This window comes from Tursiops truncatus, chromosome 10, assembly GCF_011762595.2.
Source record: "Tursiops truncatus isolate mTurTru1 chromosome 10, mTurTru1.mat.Y, whole genome shotgun sequence".
In the NCBI taxonomy this organism is placed as follows: Eukaryota; Metazoa; Chordata; class Mammalia; order Artiodactyla; family Delphinidae; genus Tursiops; species Tursiops truncatus.
In genome coordinates, this window is record NC_047043.1 from 14957406 (window position 1) to 14983072 (window position 25667).

The following is a 25667-nucleotide window of genomic DNA, read 5'->3' on the forward strand; positions in this document are numbered from 1 at the left end:
TTTATGATCATAAACATAACATATAAATTGACAAAAACAGGTTTCCAAAGTTATGGTATGATCGTAGTTTTGTGAATATATATTTATTCATATGTATAGGCATATGAGAAAATCTAGAAGGATGAAAATCAAAATGAGGGTATATCATGGAATGATATTAGATGTAAATTTTTCTAACCATTTGCATTTGCTCATTTTTCCATGAGAATATGTATTGGTTATACAATAAATAAATGAATATAAATGCCATTTAAAAAAATTTTTTTAAATTTTTTGTAATAAATTTAAAAAAAGCAAGTATTTTTTTCTTCCTCTTTAATTTCTTTTGGTGTGAATGACATGGTCAGGAGGTAAGGCATGGTAAGCACTTAAATTCACGTGGACCTAGTAGTACCAAATGTAGTTGCAGGTTGGCTTAAGCAAAACTCCATGGTATCATTTTTATACTTAGGTTTAGTATTTAATTAGTTAAGCTTTCATACACATTGCCTATTTTTCTACTGAACCCTGCCAAAAACATTCTGACAGATGGTAAAATAATAAAATTGCTGGCTCTAAAATCCAAAATCTTGGAGATAATTAGAAGACTTGATACAGGTAACATTTATTAGTCATGAAGAGCTTGACAGCAAGGAGAATTTTTCAACCCACACAATTTTGAAAGGGGAAAAATTCTCTTTTTGAACACTGATAAAATTATGTTTCTATGAAAAGAAGGGAGAAATACACTTTATAGAATTTTGCTGGACAAAATTTAAGCACAACCTAAACAGAGAGAAGGAAAGAACGCTTTTATAAAGGTGATCCCATTTACAGAACAACAGGGGCAAATATAAACCATCTTTTGAAATTTTGCTCTTTTCTAGTTAAACAAATTGCAAGTTCATTAGGTAGAAGTGAGCACCAAGAATAATCTTGGTAATCATTAGAATAGCTGTAAATTAAATAAAATGTTCTTAATTATCAGTGTTCCTTCTTTCTTAGCATAAGCATCATTCTTGGGCTGGGAAGGAACCCTCTGCAGGGGCATTTGCTGGTTGTAGAAGCTTAAGGTTTAAGATTTTACCATTTAGCTATTTCACACCCACTGTTACACACATAAGCTACAGTGGTTACCCCATCCATGTTTCACCAAAGTCAAGTATAACTTATAGGTATAGGAAATTCAAGAAATCCTGCTATTAACACTATAGAATGGGGACAAATAGCATTGCTATCCTGCTTTGGGGTTCAGAACTCAGTGTAGTTCAGGCTGTTGTGGCTTGATCATAGACATATGCCATCTTCCTACAGTCAAAGTGTTTCCAAACTGAAAGGAACTTTCGAGATCTCCAGTTGCATTTCTCATCTTTTAGAGGGAAAAAAAATGATGCTTTGTGAAATTAAGTGACTTGCACAGGCTATACTCTGGAAAGCTTCAGTCTTGGTCATGGATGTCCTAACTCCCTGTATCCTGCTCTTTCCAGTGCATTATGGCTGCAAGTTTGCATGATAAAGTATCTGCCAGATTCACCAAACCTAGTGACCACAATCACATTCTGTGAATACAGAGGAGTGAAAAACAAGACCAAATAAAATTGCAATGTGTAAATTTTTTAAAGTTAGATTTAAGAGTGGATAATACATTGAAAGCCTTGAAAAGGAAGGAATCAAGGAAGGAAGGAAGAGAAGCATTTTTTTTCCATTTTTCTAGTTGAAATATAATGACCTTTAAAAGAGAATTATAGAAAAGAATGGCTGATTCTATATATGTTATCAAAAATTAGGATTAATTCTTCTAGCTTACGAAAATGGAATGATAAATTGGCAAGGAATGAAATACAGCTATGCAGATCAGGAAAGATATTTTTCACAAAAAATTTATCAACTAGATATCTCTGGAGAGGGGGCAGTTAAGCTCTAAAACCAAGTATTATAACTGATAACAGATACATTTTAAAATAACAATAATAGATAGCTTTAAATAAACACAGTCTACAAGGTGGTAAGAAACAATTCCTTAAAAGTAGAAATCACGATAGAATATGATAATAATAGTCATTGACATTTATTGAGTATTTTGTATGTGCAGACACTGTTCTAAGTACTTTATACACATGAACTCATTGATTTCCTACAGCATGTCTGTAAAGTAGTTATGTTTATTGCCCTCACTTTATAGATGTGAGACCAAGGCATTTCTAGATTAAATTACTTATCTAAGGTTACAACACTACTAATAATATAATTAGAAACTGAACCCAGGAAATCTGATTTCAGAATCCATGGTCTTAACTTCTATGCTATGTGACCTTATCCTAGTACAAAGATAATAAAATAAATAGAAAATGTATCTTTAGAAAGTAGGAAAAATCTCTCATATAGCACGAGACCATTACAAAGGTGCAGCTGTACTATAATAGTGGAAGGGTGTTGTTCAAAGGAAATTGATCTTAGAGTAAGCTGTAACAGCTTTACATTTAAAGAAGGTATGTCATGAGGTAACTAAAAGAAGGAAGAAAGGAAGGAGGGAAGAAAGGAGGATGGAAATGAATCAGATATGTGTATGGCAATGCAATAACATAAAGACAAAAACATACCAGAGAGCACCTTTGATGGCAAAGAAAAGATATAAAACCTATAGAACCTATTGTGGACTTTCAGATTATAGTTCCAATGATAGCCATTGTTAACATTTTAGGACTCTGTGTGTGTGTGTATGAATACATATATAACAGAAATGTTTGTGTCCCCCCAAAATTCTTATGTTGAAGCCTTTGTCACCAATGTGATGGTGTCTGGACATGGGGCCTTTAAGAGGTAATTAGGGTTAGATGAGGTCAGGAGAGTGGGGCCCTCAGGATGCAATTAGTGCCCTTATAAGTAAAGACACCAGAGATCGAGCAAGTCTCTCTCTTTCTCTCTCTCTCTTCTCCCTCTCTCCCTCTCTCTCAATCTCCAGCCTTCTACCTTTCTCATTCTCTCAATCTCCAGCCTTCTACAAGCCAGGAAGAGAATCCTCATTTCTCACCACTTTGTCCTTCAGCCATACCTCAATTCTCAATTCTATATTTATGTTTAATATATTGTGCTTTATCCTCTAGGTCTTTACCCCTGTATCAAATTCACTTCGGCAGGAACACGTTTCCCTTTTCTCTTTCATCTGGCTTAATTCTTCTGATCCTTCAACTCTCAGCTTAGATGTCATTTCCTCAAATCTCTACAGCCATTGTTATTATCATTAGCATCTTTAATATCACTATTATTAGTCCTACCAAAGACCTTGAGAGAGGTTCCCCAGTTTATTAGCCATTTGCTAGCAGTTCCTAACAAATCATAGGATATTTTGCTTAGTCCACACTTTTTGGAAGGAGGGAGACAGAGCCCCTTTTTAAGTAGCTAAATTCCACCTCTTGTTTAAGTGCTCTCTTTAGAGAACCCCTATCTGGAAGGCATGGGGTTGGTTCCTTCTTTGCCTGGTTATTGCCATTGCTTCTCCATTTGTTTTGTTTTCTTTTATAGGGACAATTATTATATATAGATTGAATCTTCATTCTTTGCTCAATGCTCATGAGATAGTGGTTAAGGATTCTTCAATGATCCACTATGCTATCTGCCTGGGAAAATGCAATCCATTGCATTTTTATCAGATCTTAGTTATCGAGTAGCAAACAAACCACTGCTCTGGGTTGAAAGACTTCCAGGTGTAAAGTAAAAAGCTAGTGAAAAAGATATACCTCTCATGAAAATTTTACACTTGTAACGTTGAAAGCAGGAGATTTCGATGGCCACGTTTTCTGAAATGGGCCAGGGAAAGAGAGAATATCAGTCTGCAGAGTTAGAGATAAGTCTTCATGGAGAGGGGAGCAAAGGTGGGACCAGGAGTGAGTTCCAAAGGTGTCTGGCTCTCCAGTTCTAATCTTCAGGCCCCACTGCACTGTTGCCCTTGAGTCTCATGAGACTCTCCACTATTATTTCAATATGAAGGCAACCTACAGTTGATTTTTGTCACTTGTGTCCAGGAAAGTGTGATTTTATTTCAGGATTTATTTAAATATGACCTAGGTTTTTTGTTTTGTTTTGTTTTTTGCTATTATGCTTACAGTTTTCTTTGCATTTATATTTGAAATATATTGTAACTTTAAAATTCTTCTGTATGAAAAAAGAGAAATTTAACATAATTTTACTTTGATTCACCTCTACTTCCCCTTTCTGATCATGATGAATAAAATCTGTTGGTAACAGCCAAGAATGCTGACATTATTGAATTAATTTGGCTTTTAAAAATTAAATATTCTCTTTCAAAAATCACTTTTTTCTTTTGAATTTACATTTGTTACCACGTTCACTGGTAATTAGATACATTTCTGTGTTTACTGCTTTTTCTCCTTTCTTGCATTTTAACATAGTCCATCAAATTAATAGCTAGAATATACTCTGAGTAAATTTTTCAAGAATTGTACATGGTGGTATGTAATTTGAATCTTTAAATAATTTGAAATGACATATTAATGATACCGGAGAATTTTAAAGTTACTGTGTATTTCCAACATGCTCTAGACGCTTTCCAACTGTCAGGGTCTGCATCTCTGTGCCCAAGGGATTTTTCCCAATCCATAGAAGGCTATTCTTCCCTTGCCTAGAAGTGCCAGGGAATTAACAGCCCCAGAGAGAAGCTCTGACAGATTGACATGAGATAGGATATGATATATATTTGTATACATTTTGAAATGATCACAATAAGTTTAGTTAACATCCATCACCATACACAATTACAGAATTTTGTTTTCTTGTGATAACTTTTAAGATCCACTCTCTTAACAACTTTCAACTTTCAAATATGCAATACAGTATTATTAACTATAGTTGCCATGTTGTGTATTACAACCTCATGACTTATTTTGTACCTGAAAGTATGTACCTCCTTTTGACTCCCTTCACATATTTCACCCACCCCCACCCCCATCTCTGGCAACCAACAATTTGGTCTATGTATCTATGTTTGTTATTTGTTTTTAGATTCCACACATACATGACAAAATATTGTTTTTGTCTTTCTCTAACTAATTTCACTTAGCATAATGTCCTTAAGGTCCATCATAAATGGCAAGACTTCCTTTTTTTATAGCCGAATAATATCCCATTATATATACTCTGTATTTTCTTTATCCATTCATCTGTTGATGGACACTTAGGTTGTTTCCATATCTTGACTATTGTAAATAGTACAGTAATGAACATGAGGTGCATCTATCTTTTTGAGTCAGTGTTTTCATTTTCTTTGGATAAATATTCAGAAGTGGAATTTCTGGATCATATGGTAGTTCTACTTTTAATTTTTTGAGGAACTCACATACTGTTCTCCACAGTACCTGCACCAATTTACATTCCTATCAACAGTGCACCATGAGGGTTCTCTTTTCTCCACATCCTCACCAATACTTGTTATTTCTTATCTTTTTGAAAATAGCCATCCTAACAGATGTGAGGTGATATCTCATCGTGGTTTTGATTTGCATTTCCCTGATGAGTAGTATATAGAGTATCCTTCCACGTACCTGTCAGCCATCTGTATGTCTTCTTTGGAAAATGTCTATCCAGATCCTCTGCCCATTTTTAAATCAGATTATTTGTTTTTTGCTATTGAGTTGTATGAGTTATTTATATATTTTGGATATTAACTCCTTATAAGATATATGATTTGCAAATATTTGTTCCCATTCAGTGGGGTTGCCTTTTCATTTTGTTGATGGGTTCCTTTCCATGCAGAAGCTTTCAGTTTGACATAGTCCCACTTGTTTACTTTTGTTTTTGTTGCCTTTGCTTTTGTTATCAAATCTAAAAAATCATTGCCAAGACTAATGTCAAGGAGCTTACTGCCTATATTTTATTCTAGGAGTTTTATGGTTTCAGCTCTTACGTCCAAGTCTTTAATCCATTCTGAGTTCACTTTTGTGTATGGTGTAAGACAAGAGGTTCAGTTTCATTCTTTTGCATGTGGCTGTCCAGTTTTCCCAATACAATTTATTGAGGAAATTGTCCTTTCCTCATTGTAATTCTTGGCTCCTTTGTCATAAATTAATTGACCATATATATGTGGGTTTCTTTCTGGGCTCTCTATTCTGGTCCATTGATCTACGTGTTGTTTTTATGCCAATTCCACACTGTTTTACTATAGCTCTGTAATACGGGAGTGATGCCTCCAGCTTTGTTCTTCTTTCTCAGGGTTGCTTTGGCTATTCAGGGTTCCAGAAGTCTGTCCAAGAACCAATTTTGTATTCTTGGTTGTTGTTATTTTCAGCTACTTTCACTCCTTTTCATGCCCTTTTAGGGTTATATCAATGAGAAGTTGAAAAGAATTATATCCCCCAAGTTGAAAAGCAAAACTAAAAGGCTACATATGAAACTATGTGTTTGCATGTCTGTGTCTGGAAGACAGTGGGGGGTGGATAATTTGAGAGGACTTAAATAGAGTTCAGTTTAGTCACGCTGCTTTTTCCTCATAAGATTTGAAGATCATGGGTAGAGGGTGATAACATGGTGCCCCAGCCCAAGGGAAGAAGACAATAAAGTAAAGAAGAAGGAACCTAAGAGCAGCTAAACATGCCTAAAACAGGAATTTTTCTAGCTTGTTCCTTCTCCCCTCCTAACTATTGAAAACAGCTGGCTGTTTCTTTAATCCTTTGTTATCTTGGATTCAACAAAGCAAATTCTATTTAAAGGAGTCTTTTACATTTTCAAAGGAGAAAATAATGGGGTAAGGGTGGCATATTACATGAGGAAACTTTAAGAATCTTCACAAAACATGTACATGGGAAGAGAAAAGTGTGAGGGGGGAAAAGCAAATGAGCCAAGGGGGTCCTTATTTTCTACACAGACAACTTGACCTGAGTTCTAATCTGAAAGCACTGCCACATAACTTGGCAAGTCACTTCATTTGTTTGGGTTGAAGGTGATCATGATCTTCTGGAATTCCTCCTGGAGTATTTTAATGTTCACATCTTCCACTCGGAATTTCCTCCTGTGACCTGGCCAAATTCCCAAATAACACGGGAGAGTTCTTCACACTGCATTTGGTTCTGCAGGACCACCATCATGGGCATAGATTTAGATTTGTGGTCTTAGTATTTCATCTAATCCAGATGCTTCATTTTGTCTGCTTTCTCAGCATAAGTGAGGTGGAGACTTGGACTGAGATGAACTGGCTTCATCCCAATCTGGACACAACAAATACACCCTGGCAAGAGCAAATATCTAGAATAGACAGTCTGACTGCCCCTTCTATTGAAAGCACATGTCTTGATTTAGCTGGTAAACATTTAGGCCTTAAGGTTTTGAATTTATATTAAGAGCACTGGAAGAGACATCAAGAACACATCTCTTGTGCTCCTTTGACTCTTTTTTTTTAATTAATTAATTAATTTTGGCTGCATTGGGTCTTCATTGCTGTACGCGGGCTTTCTCTAGTTGTGGCGAGCAGGAGCTACTCTTCGTTGCAGTGGGCAGGCTTCACATTGCAGTGGCTTCTCTTGTTGCGAAGCAGGGCTCTAGGCACGCAGGCTTCAGTAGCTGTAGCACGTGGGCTCAGTAGTTGTGGCTCGCGGGCTCTAGCGCGTAGGCTCAGTAGTTGTGGCACATGGGCTTAGTGCATGTGGGATCTTCCCAGACCAGGGCTCGAAACCATGTCCCCTGCATTGGCAGGTGGATTCCTAACCACTGCGCCACCAGGGAAGTCCCCTTTTGACTCTTATAGCAAAAGTCCACTATCCCAGATAAATAGGTATATAGCCATCCTTTGGTTAGCCATATAATTGCAAGCATCCCTTGGCATAAATGACCCACATCAGCAAAAAAACAATGAATTAAATATATTGGGCCTTAAGATACATTATATTATTTTGTCCCCATCAATTTATCTCTCTGCTTAGGTGAGGAGAAAAACTGCAGATTTCATTGATCGAAAGATGCTAGTTTTTTCCACATTTTAATAGGTCTCAAACTAGGATGCATTTTACAATTGATGCTGTGTCATAATCTTTACTGAAAGTTCTGTTTGGGGAGATTTTATTAAAATATTAAAAATAATTGCATCTTAAAATGGATGGTGTCTTAGATTACATGAAATACAGAAGTTGGAATTCCTTGGAAAGTTTTGTTTTGGTAGTTCTAGGAATGGGGAGGTAATAGGAAGTAAACTTAGGAAGTGAACTCAGGAGTATTAGAGATAAAAGTTTTATCAAACAACTTTAATGATATACGTTTGGTTCTCTTGACTCTTGTCAGTTCTTTTGAGTGCAGAGATTAAATGTACACTTTACTTATTCAATACAATACCTAATCTATTGTGAATATTTGTTAACTACATCATCATAACACAAGTAGTCATTCATTATGAGGGGATAAAATCACTGAAAAGAAAAAGAGGAATCCAGCATTCAAATTCCAACTTACCACTTTTTACTGACCAATTCCATATAATAGCATTATTTTACATTATCTTCTGCAAGAATTTCCCTGTATAAACCTAAATAGTGAATTATGAAAATGCCATTAAGTTCCTCCAGAATCAAGAATTTCTTATACCAGTGATTCTCAAATGTGGCTGCACATTAAAACCACCTAGGAAGCTTTTAGAAAATACTGATATCCAAACCCCATCTCACACTAAATTAAAGCAGGACATCTGGAGTAGGGCATCGGCACTTTTTAAAAAGCTTCCCCAACAATAGAGAAAATCAACAGAACCAAGAAGTGGTTTTTCAGAAAAATCAACAAAATTGACAAACCTTTAGCTATATTGACTAAAAAAAAAAGACGACTCAAAATCAGAAGTAAAAAAAGGGTGCATTGCTACCTATTTTACAGAAGCAAGAAGGATTGTAAGAGAGTACTATGAACAATTATATGTAAACAAATTGGATAAGCTAGATGAAATGAACCAATTCCTAGAAACACACAACCTTCCATGATTGAATTATGGAAAAAGTGGGAAATCTGAATAGGATTGAAAGCAGGGACTCAGATATTTGTACACTCATGTTCACGGCAGCATTATTAACAATAGCCGAAAGATGGAAGCAAGACAAATGTCCATCAGATGATGAGTGGATAAACAAAATATGATATATACATACAATGGAATATTATTCAGCCTTTAAAAAAAAGGAAATTAAGGAAATTCTGCCACATGCTACAACATGGATGAACCTTGAAGACATTATGCTACGTAAGTAAGCCAGTCACAAAAGGATAAATATTGTGTAATTCCACTTATATGAGGTGATTAAAATAGTCAAATTTACAGAGACAGAAAGTAGAATGGTGGTTGCCAGGGGTCGGGGTGAGGAAGAAAGGCCAGTTTGACAAGATTAAAAGGCTCTGAAGATGGTTGGTGGTGATGGTAGCACAACAGTGTGAATACACTTAATACCACTGAATTGTACACCAAAAAAAATGTTTAAAATGGTAAGTTTTATGTTATATATATTTTCCACTATTAAGAAAAAAGTGTAGAGCCTTCCCAGCTGTTTCAGTAGAGCTAAATCTGAGATCCATGGATTTAGACCAAAGGATAGTCTCAAGTATTCTGATCACACTCCAGTTGAGTCCTCTAGATAGAAACACAAACATTTTTTTTCTTTCTGTGTCCTCAGCTCCAGAGCTTGCCATATAATATCAGTAATCCTATTTGCTTTTTATTGACCCCAATTATGAGTCAGAAATTATGCTAGGCCAGTCGTTTTCAAACTTTAGAGTGCATCAGAATCCCCTGATGGCTTGATAAAACTCAGATTGCTGGACTCCACCTGCAGAGTTAGGCATGAGGTATTACATTTCTAGTAAGTTTCCTAATGAGGCTCGGCTGGGGACCACAGGCCTAGCACCGCTGTGCAAAGCACTTTGCACATTATCACAGGATATACAACAACCTTTGGGGCAGGTATCATAGTTAGGCTCAGAGACATGAAATGACTTGTCCAAAATCACGCACCACGAGATGTTAGAGATGGGATTACATTCCAGGTCTTTCTGACTCCACAACCATGCCATTTCACTATGCTCTGGAAGATGGCCATTAAATGGATGAATTTTCTTAACAGATTCTTAGTAGACGTCAATGGAAAACTAAAATTTGACTAAAATTTTTAAAAAATGGTTTAAAAACACAATCAGTGGAGGGGATGGTTTTTTACAGTTTCTCAGTTATGGTCCAAGGCAGTGTTCTGAAATGCCACCACTTACTCATATGCAATCAGATGCCATTTGAATCTAGGCTCTAAGTAGTGACATTTCACTTGTTATCAGTTTAGCTAACAACACCTTCCCCCTGTCAAAATCTTTCTAAGCATGCCCTTTCTTGGTATAAGACATGTCCTCTCTCTCTTTTTCATGCATTTTTTTCAATTTATTCATTTAATTTAGCACCATCCCCAAATAAACCATTTTCCTTGCCCATAGACTGACTTTTGTCTCAATCCTTTCTTTAATCCCTCATTGCTACTTATAAGTAGATCTGAACAACTTTTTTTTTCCCAAAGAGTTCAAACTTGATGTTATAAAAATACTCTTCCAAGAAGATCTTTCCCCTTCATAATATCCACAGGAAAGAGAAAAGAAGAAAGAGAGAGAAAAGAAAAACAATATATGAATAGAAAATAAGAAATGGCAAATAAGTTGGAATTCTCAGTGCTAGTTAAGGCTCCTCGTTCAAATGTTTTTAATTAATAATAGTGACTGTTGCCACTGACTGGTTGTATATTAAGTGTCAAACACTGTACTAAGAAGCTGAGGAATATCATCTGTTTTAGTCCTGATTTAAAAAAATATCTGAGGTGACTATTTTTATCACCGTTTTCTAGATGGGAAAATATGCATAGATAAAATTAGATAACTTACCAAATGTTTATTGCTTGCTGGTGTGTCTGGCTCCAAAAGTTCATGTTTTCACCCTCTGCAGTCTTCTTTGCTAAAAAAAAGAGAGAGAGAGAGAGAGAGAGAGATACAAGTTTACTCGGGTGGTCTTGCTACTCAGGGAGAACCTTCGTGGGATCTTTCCTACTTTTTGAAGCTAATTTCAAAATAGAAACCCTGGTATCGATGGTTTGATCTTCTCCGGTCACTAAGGCCATCTTTATTTATAAAGTACATATAAGGAGGGTGTGTCATATATGGCTTGAGAAAGGTCTTCAGAGTTAGACCGTCTCAGTTTGAACTCTAATTCTACCATAATGTCTGTATAACAGAACAAGATGCTTAATCTCTCTGTGCTTCAGTTTCCTTAGTGGTGCAATGCAGTGATAACTGTGCTTAACTCTTAGAAATGCTGTGATGATTAAGTGATAGAAACCATGTATAGCTCTTTGAACAGTGCTTGGAACATTAAACACTCTACAAGTAGCTATTATTATCATTATCAATTTTTAAATATTGGCCCTGTTTTATGATTATAATCTTTTTTATAGCAAGATTTGGAGTGCTTTTATCAATTTCTAGGTTGTGTTTTTCCATTTACTATCTTGTTGTAAAATGATACCATTAACGTTGTTTGTTAGGTGGCAAAACATAAGATGAGCTCTTTTTCCCATTTATTTTTCTGTAAGGAGTTAAGTCCGAATTCTCCTGGAGGCTATAGTTGTGAAAGAACAACTCAGGTTATCCGCACCACCAAAACTGATCCTGCAATTTCATGCAAAGTGATTTCACATAAGAAAAAAATGTCTTCCTAAGATATGTGCATAAGCTATTGTAATATTTGTGGTTGCAAAATGAAAGCTATTCCTTCCTTTTGCTACACCCTTCAATATTTGCTCAGGTGCAATTTGATTTCCACATGAATTGATTTGGAAAACTTACTGGGGAGTTACAGAGCAGTTGTCATTCCAGCCTCTAGTAACTTCTCAAACAAAATCATATTCCCGAAAAATGGTTACATAAAGTACCTCTAATAAATCTCTCCACGTGTTTATACCTTAGTATAAACCCCATTGGCAATCTGCCTTTAAGCATGAGCACATTTTTAATCAAGCGGTAAAGCATTCAGAGTATAAAGGTCACCAAAGCTGAAGCTGCAGTGAACTGTTTTGTTCCCCTGGTGAAGGAGCTTGGCTGGAGAGGTTGCTGCAGTTGCCCCAAAGTTCTGCTCCCTGTAAGCCTGACTGCACTTCCCAAGTGACAGCAAAGAACACACTTAAAGGAGATACTGTTGATTTATTTGTACCAGGGCCCTTAATTCCAGATGGATAGGTTTTTTTCTTAATGAAGGAAATGTTCAGAAAGTCTATGTGCCAAAGATATCTTTCTTCAAGGGCCACCTGAGTAATAAAATAATAAGTAATAGGATAATGCTAAGTTAACACCAGAAGTAGATTTTATATTTACAAAAGTAAAAAAAAAAAAAAAAAAAGGAAATAGAAGTAGATAAATTTCACAGTGGAGCTTGGAACTCATGCCATTCAGCTTGGGGCCACTGTCATCAGATTCCTATTGGATGCATGATCATCAATAACTCCTCCACAAAAGCAATGGCAACTGAACTTGAATGAGTCCACTGGCAATGTTATGTCTATTTGTTTGCTGATTTATTCTTAAGTCAACCACATGCATTCTCTCAAACTGTAGTTGGCAATGTTTTATAGACTTTTTACAAGCCTGCATGTAATAACTTAACACAAATAGGAATAAAGAGTAAAGTAACCTAAATGTGCCCTTTCACTGGCTTTAACTGGGATGTGACTAATAGGTGAAGCAAAATCATTTTTAAAAATAAACACATGGACTTGAGGATATGGGGAGGGGGAAGGGTGAGCTGTGACACAGCGAGAGAGAGGCATGGACATATATACACTACCAAACGTAAGGTAGATAGCTAGGAGACGCAAGAGGGAAGAGATATGGGAACATATGTGTATGTATAACTGATTCACTTTGTTATAAAGCAGAAACTGACACACCATTGTAAAGCAATTATACCCCAATAAAGATGTTAAAAAAAAACACATTTTCAAGTACATATTATTTTATTTCCAAAATATGAGATAATTATATTTCCGTCTCTATCTGTGTGTATATATGTGCATGTATTTACATATATTTCTATATTTATCTCCACACCACGACCCCAAAATAAATATTTAGACAGAATTTACTGTTAGCAGGTCAATGAGACATGTAAAGCAGTCTGCAAACTCAAAAGACAGTGTAGGACTCTGCAAATTTGGGTAGTATTCCAAGTATAATAATGAGTCATCAGCGATCTAGAATTGATGGTGATGTTACTTTGAGGTGATGTGTAAATGATGAGCTTAGAGAGACAAATTAAGAAACGAAAAAAAAGAGCTAGGGGAGGCTGGCTGTTACACATTGTTTAACCATAACATTTCTATTATGATTGAGTATCTTGGTCCAAATGCTTGGTATTATGCTGACTTTTATAGGAAAAATACAGATGAAACTAGTTTTTGATCCAATATCTTAAACTCATATCTAAGTCAAAAAAATGTAAAGTACGGGCTTCCCTGGTGGCACAGTGGTTGAGAGTCCGCCTGCCGATGCAGGGGACACAGGTTCGTGCCCCAGTCCGGGAAGATCCCACGTGCCGCGGAGCGGCTGGGCCCGTGAGCCATGGCCGCTGAGACTGCGCGTCCGGAGCCTGTGCTCCGCAATGGGAGAGGCCGCAACAGTGAGAGGCCCGCGTACCGCAAAAAAAAAAGTAAAGTAGATGCCACTAATAACTGCTGTTTGTGTCTTAACTTGGCCATTGGGACATGCTTCCCAAAGGAGCGTGGTTTCCCCATTCCCATCTTTCCCGAATGCTCTGTCCAAGGTTATTCAACTGTCTTGTCCTGCAGGACTCCTAGAACCAGTGTTCTACATCATTGCCTCACCCAAGTTTTTCTCCCTTTCACAGAGCTTAATACATCTCATCGTCTTCCACTTTCTGTTTCTATTTCATTTTTGCCGAGTACAGGCTCTAGACACACAGGCTCAGCGGCCATGGCTCACGGGCCCAACCGCTCCGCGGCATGTGGGATCCTCCCGGACCGGGGCACGAACCTGTGTCCACTGCATCAGCAGGCGGACTCTCAACCACTGCGCCACCAGGGAAGCCCCCTCCACATATTTTCTAGGTTGTCCAGATTCATGAGTATCTCCTTCATGTTCTTTCTCTCTGTGGATTTATGCTTTGTTCATAGCACAGACAAAAATCATTCCATGAGTACCCACCCCCACCTCTCTCCCAACCTTACAAAAAGCACACAGCTACATCTTGTGCAATAATACTTTTTAAAATGGGGCCCAAGATTATTATTAATTTTGAATGTCAAAAGTGAAGTTTTTTTCTCCAGTAACAATTTTTAAGTAAAGCCACTAAATTGAAGCACTTTTGTTTTTACAGCCGGAAGGAGTCTTAGTGACTATTTAGTTCCACACCTTCACTTAATAAAAGCAACACCTGAAGCCCAGAGAGGCAAAGTGTCTTATCTCTGCGGGGCAGCGGCAAACTCCCAGGCAGGCTGTTCCCAGTGCCCCATCGAGCCCCTCTGAACCTGGCGGCCAACTGATGAAAACTCCGTGCTGAATCACTCGAGAGGAATACTAAAGTTCCCTGTTCTTATCTGTGTTCGAACACTATATGGTTACAACTATGAGGAAGTCACTCAAACTTTCCATGTCTCATTCTTCGCATTTGAAAAAAAAAATACATAATCCTTCATTTCTTGTCAGTCCATTTAGAGACAGAAATACACATACACACACACACACACACACACACACAGAGGGCCTTTTAAAACAAGTAGAACTTTTGAAGGCATCATTTAGAAATTGAGTTCTCCTCAACCACCAATAGCATGATCAAGAGAGAAAATAAATTGCCTTCAGTCTTTAAACCATCAAGAAGACTCTATCTCTTATCCATCAAGAGCATCATTTAATTACCTACAGTGATACCAACTCAATGGACCACCTATCCCAATTAAGCAGCAGTGCATGCTAATTATCATTAGACTTAATTGGTTTCCCAATTCAGCAACTTCCCCGATCAAGTCTGCCCCAGTTAAGTGGCATTTATTGAACCACCTGCATCTTGCTTAAAAGAAACAAAGGAAAATTTCTCATCTCAAGTTCAGCGAATATAACCTAGTCTCACCAAGTCACGCTAGCCAGTTTCTAATTAATTTCGCAAAGCATATGCTGAGGTTGCGTCCAGTATGCGTATCTTCTCCAATTAGACTGAATATTTTATTAAAATCAAGTAACATTAAGCAAAACATTTCAAACAACAATCAGTAAATGTGTGAAAATTAACAAATATTTACTAGCATTTCCTCTTTTCTTCTTGTACACATTTTTGGACCAAGATGCTATGATTATTTCATCTTTTCAGATTTTCTACCCTTGAAATGTACTTTTTTTGGTAATAACACATATTCTGAAGAGTAGGTAAGCATAAAGAAAGGTGAAATTATGCTTGTGGGCTCAACCTTCCCAGATAAATTTATGTGCATGATGGTTCCTTTGCTTAAATTACATCAGTGAACTAGATGAATGTAAAATCTGGCACTTGAGAACTGCTTAGGACAAGGAGAGATGCTGGCTGAATGGGATGCATAATCTGCACAGGTCTGGAAGGTCAGGGCTGAGCATAGATTGGAAAGAGAAGCCTCTCCTTCTGGAAAGCTGAGCATTTGGGGTGGCGAATAACATAAGCACACACGTGTTGGTGTGCAAAGTAATTGTTCCAAGTCCGCTCAGAGACAGCTCGAATGCGCTCTCGGGATTCAAGAAGACAGATGAGCATTTCTGAACCCTTCCTCCAGGAGAGCTAGAATTCTCACCTTAGACTCTTCCTGCCCATGTGAGAGCACAGCCCCAAAGAGAAAACATAACTCCAAGACTCCCGCTTTCCTCAGTTCCCCCAAGAAAAAGATGGACAAGAGGGAAGGTGGGAAGAGCTAGCAGAACCAGGTTGTGTCCAGGGACCACATTTCTTCCGAGGGCAGTAAAACTATTCAGGATTTCTCTGAGAAAGAGCCCAGAGGTCAGAGTGGTCTTGCTGAAGGTGGAGGTGGGGATGGCAGTAGAGCCTGCCCCTGGTAGCACATGTATGGCACTGGCAGTGGAATCACCCAGCAGGGGGAGGGGGCACGCTGTGCCCTGGGCATGGTTTTTGGTCAGCACACTGGGTAGGCAAGGATTTGAGATCAACAGTGAAATAATAAAAAGGACCAGTGACACACTGAGTGGGAGAGAAGGGTGACGGATGACAGTACAAGGGCAAGGGCATGTGGAGAGAGCTACTTGGGATGGAGAACTTTCACACTTTCCCTGACAAGTGTAGTCCCATCTCAGATGGCCTGGGAAAGGTCCACCAAGGAATTCAAGGCTAGTCAGCAAGAATAACTCATCTTCTGAAGTTGCGGATTGTCTAGAAGATGCATCCTCAGGATCAAGGAAAGGGTGGACATTCCTCAGAAATTTCCCTTTATTTTGGCATTCTAATGATGTTGCAGCAGAGGAGTTTCTTATGCCACCAATAGAGAATAACAACCACAGTAATAATAATAGAGAATAATATTGTCATATTTGATCTCCGTTTTCTTTGGACTGGCTTAAAAACTTCAAACTTGGGCTCAGGGTTCCAAAAAGAGAATATATATAACAAAATGCTTTACCTTTTCTCAAGAAACTAGCGCACGTTTAGATTATATGAGTTGATGGAGCCTATTACTATAGTAGAGCCCTTTATTGGCAACACCAAAACACAGAGAGTAGCCTACATCTCCAGGATTCTACTTAACTGAAATCAGGATTCCTAGTAGTATATGAAATCACCTCAGATACAATTCTATATGTCTGCTCATAATTGAATTAAACTATTCTGGCCTGAAGCAAAATTGTAAGGTAGAATTATTGAAGGTAGAGCTAGAAAGAATCTTAGAGATCAGTTATTCCCAGGTACTGTTTTTGCATTTAAGGAAACAAAGCTTTAACCATTAAAGGATTTGGCCAAAGAAGAACCAAATTTCCAGATTATTATCTAGTGCAGTTTCTGTTACACAGGATGGAAACCTCTTATGAACTTTCACTATGATTCTGGTTTCTCCTTTCTTACCAAAATTGGAAAGATCTGGAATCAGTTATTTGTTGCTGCGCTTTCTGAAAGCCTTGCCTCCAGATCTGAGTCAGATAGCAATAGGTCCTGAGACTCTGACATGTTCTAGTTGCCACTGGCTACTTCTCTGAGGAGATGAGGGGGGTGAGAGAGGGGGTCATTTCTGAACTCCATCAGGTAGGTGGAGAAGAACAGAGGAACCATGGGCTACTCCACTTCTTGGGGAATCATTCCAGTACTTGTCAGCAAATATATGATTAAGGGTCAACCGTTTGTAAGAAGGGTGAAAAAAAAGCCTCTGAACATTGATGCTTGTTCTTAAACTAGTTAATTCACAACGGAAAAGATTATAAGCTATAAAGATCTGTCAAAAAGTAGTACTAATTACAGTTATTTATGTGGACTACTAAACTATTGGCCTGAAATGTCATGGAACAACACATATCATTAAATATGTGTCAGATTAACTTTGTTGTAAATCGTATTTCATTCATTTTCTGTCATCAGCAATTATTGAACACCTGCTATACACAAGATTTCTATTTTTTTCTTTCTTTTCCCACTGATCTCCAACTTTCCCCTTTTAGTGTTTCCCTGTCTTTCTCCTTGTCCCTTGCCATCACGAGATGGCTCTAACGGACTTTATTGGTTGCCTGCTGGAACTATGCCCCACTCCCCACTTTTGATAAAGAAACAAAATTTTGTTCTGATACCCACATTTTTTCCATGCAGTGTGTCCTTGAGGAAAGGACAGCTCTAGCTCCAATAAATTTTGATTTGTCTAAATCAATTGTGGTAATTTAATTTCCTTTATCAATGATCTATTTAGAAAGGGCCATATGACCCAGCTCTGGCTAATGAAATATGAGGGAGAGTTTTAGAGAAATGCTTCTTAAAAAGTGTCCAGAAAAAATATGAGCTTTTCGTACCGTATTTTGACATTGAAATATAAGAATGGGATGCCTAAAGCTATAGCAGCCATCTCAAGACCATGAGGAGACTCCACATATCCACTGAGAATAACAAGTAAGAGAGACGGAAAGAATTTCTGTTCTCTGTAATATTGCTGAGCTACTGAATATCTGATGATACAGCCACCCTACTTGTGATCACATGTTGTATGAGATAATACAATTTTCTTATTATTTAAGCCACTTCGGGTTAGATTTCCTGTTAAATGTTGCTAAGTGCATTTTCTGACACTGTAGTGAATTGGTTAAGTGAAAAGATTTTGGAGTCGGGCAAACACAGGTTTGAGGGCTTGCTCTACCACTTACTATCTTTGCAACTCTCTGTTTTTTATCCATAAAAAATAAAATGAATAATATGGTGTTGTATGCATAGTATTTGCTCAAAGAAAGTTTGTTAGTAGTTAAATAGTGGTTCTGGGTGGTATCAAAAATTAACAAAGTAAAAAAGGATATTTAGAAGAAACATCAGAAACAGTATCAAGAGGTATAAAGCAGGCAACTCTAATCTAGAGTACTTTTTAAAATTCCAAATTCACTTTCTCACAGCATTGAGTCCGAACTGATAAGCTTCCCAAAACTACACCAGAGTTCTGAATGTGTCTAGGTCTGACACACAGAAAAATAGTAATTGAAGGAAATTTTTATTGACCATCTTTCAACATGTTGCTATGTCCTTCAGGTTATGCAAAAAATAAATAAGACACCTAAACAAAAGTGAACTTTGAGAAAATAAAGCTTATAGAACTTTAATTAAAAACATAATCATGTTTAAGTGGCACAAATTTATTTCAAAATTCAAAAAGATCTTACTGTCAAATCACTAACTTCCTTGCCATCTAAGGTATTTGTTAGTATATAAAAGTGTGTGTGTGTCTGTGTGTGATGCAGCGTACTTATCTCCTCCCTTCATATTAAAAATAGAGTAAGTCAGATTATACATGGGACAAAATAAAAACTGGACAAAACAAAAAGAGACACACATTAAAATATTTACTGTAGCTAATCTAAACCTTAGACTACCCTACTAGTCTTTAAATTATTATATTCTCAAAGTATCTTAATTTCTCAGAATATTATATTCAAATGTTGTCTTTTTGAAACGGATGTTCAGACTCAAGAAATAGTACTTTGAGGTGATTTTATTTGAATTCCATTCCACACAAATTCCTAACATACTGATTTACAAAGAAGACCTGATAAAGCTTTTCAGAATATTGCTCAAGAAAAGCGGAAATGGAGAAACAGGCTACACTCAACAGTACCACCTTTGCTGCTGTTCATTGTCTGTTTGAAAGTTTTCTGCCAGTAAGGTATGACTTCACATATTAATGCCTAAGGGAAAAGGTTTATGCTTTGTCAGGTTTAGGAATGCACAAAAGTGACACTGATACCCTTTCTCCTTATTTTTCCTTCTTCAAATCCTTCCCTTAAAAATGCCTTCTGTAGTAGACTTATGTTAAAAAATGCAATGTGACTGAAAGTGATTTGAAGTCAAATAGCCCAGAAATGGTGGAGGAAGAAGGCAACCTGTAAGAGCAAATTAGGGTGGGTAAATATCTTAGAGGAATAACTGCTAATTAGGCCAGAGTACTTATCCAAAAACAGAGTGGAAAGAAATGCTATAAGAACGGGGATTCATTCAGCAAATATTGAATGATTACTATGTGCCAGGCAGTATGATGGGTGTTGGGGACATGTCTGTTCTCTCAAAACTCTCAGTAAAGTTTACCGTTTGACAACTCACACCACACATGTATGTGGCTGATGTTCATTTCCAAGGTAAAATATTAAAAATGAAAACAACGATTATATTTCAGAGTTGTTTAAAATATTTATATTGGTTATATCCCAAGGAGAATTTTATATTTTGATGCATTTTGTCTTATTTTTAATGAAGAAGGTATTGTTAAAGGAGAATCCCTACCAACAGTTGCTGAAAAAGAAACTGGTTCTGGGATATTCCAGAGGTCTCTGGCAGAGGGGCATTCTGGGCTACAAAGTGGCAGTTGGATTTTCTTTCCCACACCTGGAGGGGCTCAGCACACAGCAGCTCACAGGTGTCACCCAAGTCTGGCTGAGGCTGGCTCCACTGAGTCTAGCCAGGATCTGGCTTAACTATTCTGCTGCCTGCCTCCTGTGAGCTTGGGCTGGAGTGCATGTATGTGGGTGGCTGAGAGTATATAACACTCCCTCTTATAACTCTCCATCCCTTCAGCATCTAAATAGTAGTCAAGCACTTAAAATAACATTAAGACACGTTCCACCTTGCCCTGCCAGTCAAAGGGAAAAGGGAAAAAAATTGAAACCCTGCATTTCAGAACCTGCAAGAAGGGCTTGCTGATTTGTTAGGTTTAGTGGCTCAGAGGATTAAAAAGGCAGATATATTAGGAAGAAAAAAGAAAGAGGCAGCATACCCATTGAAGCAAATCTAATGGGCTGCTGGGGCCCAGAAGGGTCTACTACCTGAGCAAATCTTATTTATTATTCTTGTTTCACAATTAAAAAAATTTTTTTAAATAATAATTTCCTAGACATTTTTCTTTTTTTGCTATGCTAGTCACATTTCCCAAATCCTTTATCAGCGCTGCTCTGCATATGAATGGGCTGTAATTGAACTGTCACATTCATGAAGGTCAGTAACCTTTCATTAGGAAGAATGTGTTTTCTTGATAAATTATAAAGTCCCTGAGGATTTGAAAGCATATTAAAAGAAAAAAAATCTCTCTACTATACCTTGAAAAACAAAATACAGATTTTTCTTTGTTATTTTGTGTGGGGTGTAGGAGAGAGTGATTGCTTGTATTTCTGTTTAATTTGCTTTATGTGTTTTTTTTTTTTGCAAGGGGTGGGGAATCCTCTCTACACCCCACCAACTCTAACTTTTTTGGTTTTTGTCAGCAGCCCTATGCAAAATTGTCTAATGTAACCTTTCCCTGAGTCCTTCTTAAAAGCAAAATGGAAAACTTGAATTCCTTCTCTAAAGAAATTATAGCCATTCTGTCTGCTATTTAAAAAAAAAAAGTAATTATGGACGTTTTCTTTCTCATAGTACACTTCAGCATTTGCTATGGGAAAGACCAAAGTCATTAGGTGCAAATGAAGACCCACCTGAGTTATGCATATTCTGCTAATCCTACCCAATGATTTAAGCAGTAATTAACACAGACAAGCACTCAGCCATCCCACCTTTGTGTTTAAGATAGCTGACCCCAGAGTGTTTCAAGTCCTGCCAGGGATGTCTGCTTCTGCTTCCATGTAATTTAACTTGAGACCCCTCTGGGGATTTTCAACCAAAGCTTCAGACTTAACCAATACTCACTCCCTGCTGCCCTTTAATTCAACTGATCTTTGGTCAAAAACTACAAGTTATGTATGCCTTTTAATATGTGCCAGTATTTTAAATGGAAAGTATGGGAGATATCTGTCAATTTTGAACACAGTTTCTTTATTTGGCTTTTTCAATTTTAAGTTAAATTCAAAAGATTCTTCTAGCATTCTTGGTATTGAAAAGCACTTAAAACATTTAACATGAAATTTGAAAGACATTGGTGCAAAAACTAAGGCCACACGAGGTACTCAATGCATTATTTTTTCTGCCATATTGATAGTCTGCATGCTTATCTGATACACTTAGGACTTCAAGTCCTCACTACCCAAACATGTGGACAAGCATCAATGCAAAACATAGTCTGCAGGAGAAATATTTAAATTTTCTATAAAAGAAACAAAGAAAAACAGAAGTCAATTTAGTACAAGATGGTTCCACTTTCAAAGAATGTTATTATCATTTGTAGTTCTGTTGGTAGCATGGTGGGTATATCAAAAGAACATCCTATTAAAGCAACTAGTATTTCCCTATAGTATTCATCAGGTTCCAACTCAGAAAACAAACCTATGTCAGATAATTCAAAAGGGGGAATGTAATAGTAGACAATGTTTTCAATGTTTTTACAAGAGCTGAAGGACAACCAGAGGAGGAAGGTGAGTAGAAACCATAGTGAGCTGCTACCACCCATAGGGCTAGAGGGACAACGAGAGGGGATGACGTTACTGGGACCTTAGTGCTGATTGCAGCTGCCCACACATGTGCATTGGGATGTTGCAGCTGAGAGCCACGGGTGCTCTTATAAAATATGATTTCAAAGAAATCAAACTAATTATTCAACCAAGTATGTCAGATTTTGCACCCAAACAGTTCAGCCAGTGGCAGCTGAAATTGCAGCATGTCTGCCTGGTAGGAGGTGGGAACATGAAGGGAGGAACTGACTAGTGGGAACTGAAGCCACTGATAAGACACAAAAGAGACCCTTCCTGGCAGAGAGAAACAGGGAAATAATCTGATGTCTCCTTCCCTCTGATCCTCCAATCTCCCACTAGGGCCTCCTGTTGTTAGGACTTAGCTGGAAGCAAGTTGGCCAGGAAGTCAGGAAATGTTGATGAAGGATTCAGCCCCAGTGATACAGGGAAAAGGCATGGGATACATTTGAGAGCAAAGAGGCAAATGACCTGCAGTAAGTTCCTATAAGAACATGCAATCTGGGGCAAACACTAGTGTTAAGTTCTACAAATAGGATACATAGGCAGGAGAATAACAGCATTAAATTATGACGTTAAAATAGACAGTGTTATTTGGTTCACTGTAGTGGTCAACCAAAACAGTTCCTTAGAGATTTCTCAAGAAGTGAAAAAGAAAAAAAAAAAGAAAATTTTCATAAAGGAGACCCATTTTGCCAGTTAATGGCTAAAACTAGCCATTTCCAATGCTCTGGTGTGAAGAGCATTGGCCTTCCCGATTTCCCGGGGTGGCCTTGTTTCAGATTCCTGTGGGCTTCGTTGGTGCTCAGTGCAGTCGCCAGGCCATGTGCTTTGGGATGCTGAGAGCCATGCCTGCAGTTCTAAAACATGATTTCAAACTAGAACTATTTTTTTCAAACAATTTACATCCAACTAGTTTTTCTTTTTACGTTCCTTTGACAAATTTAAACATTAAAAAAATCAAACAAAAAATCTTCCCAATAGTGCACATGAAGGATAGAATATTTGTTGACGTACATAAGAGTCTATTCGGGATTCTTATATTCCTTCTTTTTTAAAGAAATTCTTAATTATGGAATTCTGTGTTGTTTTGCTTTGTTTTATTTTTCTGGGCCGGGAACTTCCTACCCATTATTCTGGGTTACTTCTCCTTGCACAGACAAGGAAGAGTTTATATGACAGACTAAAGGTACAGAAGAATGTGGCAAAAGAGTCTTTGATGTAAGCTCAGAATTTCTAAGCCTTTAGAGAAGGTAATTACTCAGACTTCACACCTACTTGATTTCTTGGGTTGATGTCGCCCTTGCTCTGACAGTGGTTTCAAGCTAGAATCCTAGAAGCTCCTAGAAAGTACAAAGTAGTGTTTGAAGGGTAAAGATAAATGAGAGGCAGGGGTGAGCAAGGGGGAGGAGTGACTGTGCCTTCCACTCCCACCTCAATAGTGGCGTCGTTAATTAGGGTGTGGATATCGTGCTTGACTTCCTAAACCATTCATCCCATTTTCTACTGGTCTCTCATTCTGCACTATGAGAAACTGATGCTAGTTCCCGATTAGTCCTCCAGCCAATCACATAATCTCAAAGTCCCTTTTACTAACTGGTTCAGGGGCTCAGGCAGAAGCCAATCAGTGGATGCCATTCCCTGCAGGTATGTGAACGTGGGTGGCTCACTGAGACGAAAGGGAAAGAAACTAATTCCATGTTAAGAGAGAAATTCTCTCTCCCACCAGCTGTGAACAAGGAAAATACTGTAGCCTGGTGCATAGTAGCCATCTGATGACTACTGAGGGATCATTTCTGGGATTAAATAACACTGGCATTGTTAGGGTAGACAGAAGGCAAGAACTGGGTTTTTTATGAAATTATTAAACAACTGACTCAACTAACCCTAAAGCTCACTCTGACATCTGGGTGTCTTTTTACATAAGGTAATAATGTCCCTCTCATTTAAGCCTGTTTGTTGAGTTGCATCTTCAGTTACCTACAGCAGACACCATCACGACTGATATGTTCCACCTTGAAAAACACTGCCTTAGAGAATCTTCTACAAAACTTCACATTTCAGATAGACATTTTGACTAAATGTTTTTACTTTTCTAATTCTAAATAAGAATTCTAATTTTTATGGATTTTAATATACTGAGTTTTCATGTTTAGAAGTCCTTCTCTTGTTTCAAAGGGACCATCTTACTCCAAAGTGTATGGCTGTACAAGTGATCTCTAAAACAAAACTGTGTAGCCGAGAAAGGGTTTCGTTATTGTTTTCCATTTTTACATCTTCTATTTCCTTTTCCCCTCTGTGACACCCCCACTCCTTCCCTTCAGTCCATCATCGCCCTCACTTTGTCCCTGGGCCACCGACGATCCTGGCCAGGTCCTACCTAGGTCTGTGCTCTTTAGATATGTATCTTGCTAATCCTGTACCTTAATCTTCACTATCCATTTAGTCACCCTGTGTTGCACCTGTCAAGTTGGTTGACTGGAATCATTGATGAAATAGTTCATGCTAAGTTCTTCATGGCCAATAATGGCAATAGAAATTTTAATTTGGGACCAAGGTGCCTTGCCTACAACAGAAGATCTGGCTCAGTAAAACGGTTAGTGAAATAAATATGTGATTCCATCCCTAGTATATTTATGGTGGAAGAGGGAGGTTTTAAAATGTTACATCATAACCCTTACAGATGAATCTATAATAGAATCACAGACCCAGTGACCAGACACTGGACATTTTTGAGCCCCCTTTCTCAGGGCTATTTGAATCATAGCATTTACTTAACCATGTACTTCACCTAGCACTAAACCAACCAACCTAGGTGGCAAAGTGTTCATAATTTTTTTAAAAAGGCCTGAGCGCTGGGGACAGGTGTTGGGGAAGCCAACTGTAACGTAGCATGAACACCATCCAACATTCAAAGTGCTGCACACGCATCTCTGCTGGGGCCTGGCAGCCGGCCCTTCCCACCCTCTTTCCACTCTGGGCTGCCTCATGTTTACACAGTGAAAATGAAACTGATGCCAGTGTTAATACAGCATAATTTATAAGCTGAGAAGAGAACTCAGCATGCATTCCCTTTTCAAGTGAAACAGACTGTTATTTTCAGAACCAACTGAAGGGTGGAGACATTTCTTGGAAACCAAGGCAACTGCTGAATTCCCAGATCCTTTCTGCCTCATAGGATTCACCTCTCATGAGGCAGGTAGGACCACCTCACAGAAATGCTCAGTCTGACAAACCTCCTCCTTGAATTACAGGAGGCAGATCTATCTGATAAGGCCAATCTGTCTAGGCTTCAAAAAGTCACTTAGACCTGCAGGACAGCAAAGGGGCTTAGGGGACTTGAGATCCGCGACCTTGCTTATGAGAGAAGGCCCATAGCACAGAATCTATGTCTTACCATTAGGTGTGACTTCAGGAATACCACAAAGCCAGACTGTATCTCAGAAGCTGGACACAGGGCATAGGACACTAACCCCCATATCTATGCCTTTCGATTCTATAGAAGTTGCCTGAATCCCTATCATAACAATTGTCCTTTGTTTCTAATATAGAAACTGAGATTGTTTAAC

General features: G+C 37.9%; 1 long non-coding RNA gene across 1 annotated transcript in view; it reads right to left on the reverse strand.

Annotated features, from left to right (window-relative positions):
• LOC141279691 (uncharacterized) overlaps positions 1 to 25667 on the reverse strand; it is a 109886-nt gene that overhangs the window by 60557 nt on the left and 23662 nt on the right. Inside the window, exon 5 of the long non-coding RNA XR_012334357.1 lies at positions 10876 to 10945. This is a non-coding gene — a long non-coding RNA (uncharacterized lncRNA). The remainder of the gene's footprint in view (positions 1 to 10875; positions 10946 to 25667) is intronic.